Source organism: Desmodus rotundus, chromosome 8, assembly GCF_022682495.2.
Source record: "Desmodus rotundus isolate HL8 chromosome 8, HLdesRot8A.1, whole genome shotgun sequence".
NCBI classification, from domain to species: domain Eukaryota; kingdom Metazoa; phylum Chordata; class Mammalia; order Chiroptera; family Phyllostomidae; genus Desmodus; species Desmodus rotundus.
Window position 1 is genome coordinate 94,737,503 of NC_071394.1, and position 6,459 is coordinate 94,743,961.

A 6,459-nucleotide genomic window follows, 5' to 3' on the forward strand; every position below is an offset into this window, starting at 1 on the left:
GCCAACAGAGCCCGGCGCTGCCGATCGCCGAGCCCGCCCACAGGACCGGCATCCTCACTTAACCCTTTCCCCTTAGGGATGGATTCTTCTTCCACTCCGGACCTCCCCATTCTCTGTGATTCTCAGGGCTAAGAGGGGACCGAAGTCTCCTCCGTGGGATGTGGAAATCCCTTCCATAGGCGTCTCTCAAAATGAGGCAGCCAATCTCCGTTTGCATGCCTCAGGGAACGGGGAACTCACTCCCTTTATTCTCTATGCTCATATCCTCATAGGGATACATACATACCTATAGGTAAATTCTACCTACAGCTTGATGTGTATCCTTCATATCTTTCCCAATACACAGTTACATATACATTTTAAATAGAAATGAGATCATACTATACATATTGTTCTGTAACTTGCCTTTCCCCCTTCACTTTGCAATAAATCCTGGCACATTTTCCGCTTAAATTTCTACAGATCCATCTCATTTCTTGTATCTGCTGTTGAGAATTGCAGCATATGGTCAGCCTGTAATTTTTATTCCTAGATATGTAGGTTGTTAATAGCCTTTTGCTAGCAAGAATAATGAGGCAGGGACCGAATATTGCACAGATATCTTTAAGCACATGTACTAGTGTATCTACCAGATAATTTCCTACCTGAGTCATGGTTAGATCTCTGGGTCCGCACATTTTCATTTCTGATAGATACCGTCAAAATGCGCCTTGTCCCTCTTTGGACAGCTCCTGATATACTAAATACCCATTATACTAATAGACTGATCTGTCCTGATGTACTAAATATCTCTTAATGTGTCAATACCTTAAGAGAAATCCACACAAAGAATACATGTGGTCATTAAATATGATATAGAATCTTTAATGCCATGGAGAAGTTCCCAGGGTAGATTGTTGTTAATTGTTTTAAGTATCAGTCATTTGAACTATAAAAATAATATACTCTGATTGTCCCAATTCAAGCAACACAGAAACATCAAAAAACGTGTTAACTGTCTTACCCTTGGCCTCTCCCACTCTGCCCCCCAAATGTACCCACTGTTAACATCATACTGTTTCCTTTGCTTATGGAAACATACACACCTATGTGCGTGCATCTCTTCTTACAAAAGTGGAATCATACTACCCATATTATTCTATAGCTTTGTTTTGCCCCAGGCAATATATGTGAAAAGATTTTGAAGGCAATACATATGAGTTCCACCTTTTTCTTCCATCGGGCTGCACAGTAGTGCATGGTCGTATGCACTCTCATTTCCCCAGACATTCCCAGTATTCTCCTGCTGGTGGGTAACCGGGTGGTTTGCAAGGGTTCGTCTACTAGAAACAATACTCGTTAAACATCCTCACACACGTCTTTCCATGCTGACACTCTAAATTTTCTCAGATAATTATTTGTATGATCCCATTTTTGTTAATATCTGCCTGTCGATGTATCTTATCCCTAAATGTCAGAAAGTAAATAGGGGTTGGTGTGATTTTTTACCTAATTTTGCTTTTCTGTTTACCAATATTCTATCCTCTAAAAATAAATAAATAAAATCTTAAAAAAAAAAAAAAGAAAGACATTTTTTCTAGGAGTGAGCTGAACTCTGCCTCCCAGGGCTTTCCTACCTCTGGCTCTCACAGAAAAGCCGCTCGGGGACCAGTGGTGTCTGGTATGGTGTGTGGTTTGAAGAGTGTTGGGTCTCCACTATCTGGTAATCGTGGAGCTGGAATCCAGCTTTTCTGACACTAGGAGAGGGTTCCGGCTTTTCCCATTTCACCATATCATCTGACCAATTTTACTGTTTTCCTTGTGGGAAGCTCTTCAGAATTGTAAAGATATCTCTCATTTCTTTAGAATTTCTCCCTCCAGATCAAACATTCCCTGTTCTTTCAGCCTCTCCTCAAAAGACAGTATTCTGGGCTCTCACCATGGTACTTTTTGCCTCACCAGGTCAACAATGTCCCCTTAAAGTATGACTCTTGGAATTGAACCCAGTTGGGAATAAAGCTGAACTTTCACCTTTTCTTTCCTGGATTCTACTCCTCCATTACTATGGCCTCACACCAAATTAATGTTTCTGGCATCCACATCGCTTTGTTGCCCATTATTGATCTAGTAGCTTTTCCACATTTCTTTGGGCAGTTGGTTTCTTTTCTTTTTTAAAAAAATATATTTTCTTTTTTTAAGTATTTTTTATTTAATATTCTATTACAGTTTTCCCAATGTTCTCCCCTTTATCCCTCCTCCACCTTGCCCCCCCCAACCCTCCCGCATTCCCTCTCCTCTTAGTTCATGTCCATGGGTTGTACATGTAAGTTCTTTGGGTCCACTGTTTCCTATACCATTTTTATCTCTCCCCGTCTATTTTATGCCTACTAATTACGCTTCCTCTTCCCTGAACATTTTCCCCCTATTCCTCCCTTCTCCCACTGAATTCCCTCCGTATGATGTCCACTTCTTTGATTCTGTTCCTGTTCCAGTTTTTGCTTAGTTTTTGTTTTCGTTGTTTTTTCTTTTCTTTTAGGTTCATTTGTTGATAGTTGTGAGTTTGTTGTCGGTGCAGTTGGTTTCTTGACCCTTGTTGTAAGTCTACATTTTTTTAATGATTATCTTGTTGGATCTAGCCCATCATTCTGATCTTGTTGGAAGTTATCTGGATCCTGGTTCTGTGTATAGTAGACAATTAGCATTTTAGGGAATTATCCAAGATCTATTTGTCTTCCTGACAGCATCCTAATTTCCTTGGGGGGAACTATGTCTTTTCCCCCTGTGGGCAATCCTGGTAGGAGGAGAGTTCTGGGGGCCCATGACAGAAGCTAAGGGGTATAGATCCTTTCTCTTGGTGCCTCCTGTGACCTCTCTGGTGAGCCTTCTTTCAGGGTGTCAAGATTCCCTCAGCAGGCTCAGAGCTGGCCTGGTTCTCTTCCTCAGTTTCACCCCATTCGTGTCCCTACAAAGTCTCCCCGACATAACAGTGCCCAACCCCCGAATCCAGGCAGCATCATCCTGCTGCTCCCTGGCTCCCTCTTCGGAGCCAGGAGCCCCAATCCCATTGTGTTTCCAAACCATCAATTGGTAGGGGTTTTAAGATTCCAGACAAAAGCAAGAGAGATTATGTTTCCTTTGGCCGGAAGACAAGATGAAGGTGATCTTACAGAAAGAGTAGACTGGCTGGGGGTGCAGGTAAATGCAGCAGGAACATGGAGTGGCAGGTATGGGTGGGAAGTATCTTGGCTCCAAAAGGAGCTTCCAGCATCATCCTGGAGACTCTGGGACAGAGGATGGCTGGGACATGATTCCAAGTATATGGGGGATGGTCAATATCTCCATTTACCAAGCATTCAGTCAGCCAGGAGCTATGCTACCTACCTTACATGCATTATTCTTTTTATTATTATTATTATTGTTCAAGTACAATTGTCTCCATTTTCAGCATTATTCTTTTTAAGTCATCACAGCCCTACATATTATTATGCTCTCCTTTTTACACCTAACAAGGTGAAGCTCAGAGAGTTTAAGTAATTTGTTCAAGGTCACACAGCAAATAAGGGGCCAAGCTATAAGTCCGACTTTAGAGCCAGTGCCTTTAATGGTGATGACACCACCCTGCCTCAGAAAGAGGAGAAAGGGGAGACGAAAACCCCAGGCCGCCCAGGTGGCACCTGCTGTGTTAGGAGTATGAGTCTATGAAAACAGACTTCCAACTTGGAGCTGTGTTGGAGGAACTTCAACAGTGTTGGGAGTTGTTGGGAGCTCCCTCCCAAAAGTACCTTGGAAGCTCCCAAAGAAAGGGAGAGAGAAGGAAAAGGCAAAGGTGACATGGCTGGCAGTGATGAGTCTCCTGCTTAGACAATGCCCAGGACAGTTGGCTGACATTTTGTTCTTGGCTGGTGGATCTGGAGTAAACAAAGCAACAAAAGGCTGAACAGGTAGGAGACGTGCAGCCTGGAGAACCTTCTCTGTGCTGTGCCCCTCTCCTCAACTCTGAGGGCTTGGAGAGTCACCTTTCTTCACTAAACGGGCCAAATTAAGCCTCAAGGATTCCTGGAGTCTTAACTCATTCTTTCTTAGATTTTAGCCTCCTTGGATACCAGCTAAATAAACCTAAACTTTTAAAAAAGAATTTTTTTGTTAATAAATTTGATAATCTTGTACATACTTTGAAATTAGCAGCTTCTATTCCATTCCCCCTCACTTTGAATTCCTTCCAATTCTTTCTGGTATTTCTGATGATTTCTTCTGGTTTTGTGTCTATTTTGTAATGGTATTTTTTTCAGTTTAAAATTTCATCTACTGACTACTACTAATGATATGAAGATTGAGCTCTTGTATCATTTTCCATCTTTTCCTATACCTCTTTTGTTTATTCTGCATTTATAATACTAGAACTGCAAAACAATTACTCAAACTGATTAAACAAACATTCAATTAGTATTCAAGAAATGTACTGTAATTATAATTCTTTTGATAGACAGTCTGTTTTTCCTGAGGTATTACTTTTTTTTTTAATTCTGTAATATATTTTATTCCCATCCCTCTCCCCTTTGACACCCATCCATCAGCTTATTCTCCATGTCTCTGGGCCTGTTACTATTTTGTTTTGTTTTGCTTTTTGAGGGGGTCCACATGTAAGTAAAATCATACATTTTTTTGTCTTTCTCTGTCTGATTTATTTTACTTAGCATAATACTCTGTAGGTCCTTCCAGGTTGTCACAAATGGCAGGATTTCGTTCTTTCTTTTTTAAGATTTTATTTAGTTATTTTTAGAGAGAGGGGAAAGGAGGGAGAAAGAGGTAGAGAAACATCAATGTATGGTTGTCTCTTGCATGCTTCCTACTGGGGACCTGGCCCGAAACCCAGGCATGTGCTCTGACTGGGAATCAAACTGGTGACCCTTTGGTTTGCAGGCCAGCACTCAATCCACTGAGCCACATCAGGCAGGGCAAGATTTCATTCTGTTTTATTGCTGAATAATATTCCATTGTGTGTTTGTATCTTCTCCCATTCAGTAGGCTGTCTTCATTTTGTTGATTATTTCCTTCGCTGTGCAAAACCTTTTTAATTTGATATAGTCCTATTTGTTTTTTTTTTCTTTTGTTTCCCTTGCCCAAGAAGACATAGCCAAAAAAAATATATTGCTTGCTAAGAGCAATGTCAAAGAGTTTACAGCCCATGTTTTCTTCTAGGACTTTTATAGCTTCAGGTCTTATACTTAAGTCTTTAATCCATTTTGAGTTTATTTTTGTATCTGATGTAATAAAGTGGTCCAATTTAATTTTTTTGCATGTATCTGTTCAGTTTTTCTAACATCACTTAATGAAGAGATTGTTTTTACCCCATTGTATACCCTTGCCTCTTTTGTCATAAATTAATTGGCCATATAAGTGAGGTTGTATTTCTGGGGTCTCTATTCTATTCCATTGATCTATATATCATTTTTAACAATACCATACCTTTATGATTAGTGTTGCTTTGTAGAGTAATTTGATACCAGGGAGCATGATACCTCCCGTTTAGTTCCTTTTCAAAATTCCTTTGGCTGTATAGGGGCTTTTGTGGTTCCATATAAATTTTAGTATTAATTGTTTTAATTTTTTTTTAGTATTAATTGTTTTAATTCTGAGAAGAATGCCATTGACGTTTTAATAGGGAATGCATTAAATCTATATATCGCTTTAGGTAGTAAGGACATTTTAACAATATTAATTCTTCCAATCCATGAGCGAGGTATATCTTCAATTTCTTTCTTCAGTGTCTTGCAGTTTTCAAACTACAGGTCTTTCACCTCTTTGATTAAGTGCATTCCTAGGTATTTTATGCTTTTTTTAAAAACAAGATTTATTTATTTTCAGACAGGAAGGGAGGGAGAAAGAGAGGGAGTGAAACATCAATGTGTGAATGAAACATCAGTTGGTTGCCTCTTTCATGCCAACTGGGGACCTGGCCCACAACCCAGGTAGGTGTTCTAACAGGGAATTGAACTGGCGACTTTTTGGTTCACAGGCCGGTGCTTAATCCACTGAACCACACCATTCAGGGCCATTTTATGCTTTTTGATGCAGTTGTAAATGGGATTGTTTTCTTTTTTAAAAAATATATTTATTGATTATGCTATTACAGTTGTCCCATTTTCTCCCCTTCACTCCCCTCCATCCTGCTCACCCCCTCCCACCCACATTCCCCCCCTATAGTTCATGTCCATGGGTCCTACTTATAAGTTCTTTGGCTTCTACATTTCCTACACTATTCTTACCCTCCCCCTGTCTATTTTCCACCTATCATTTATGCTACTTATTCTCTGTACCTTTCCCCCTCTCTTCCCCTCCCACTCCCCTGTTGATAACCCTCCATGTGATCTCCATTTCTGTGGTTCTGTTCCTGTTCTAGTTGTTTGCTTAGTTTGCTTTTGTTTTGGTTTTAGGTGTGGTTGTTAATAACTGTGAGTTTGCTGTCATTTTTACTGTTCA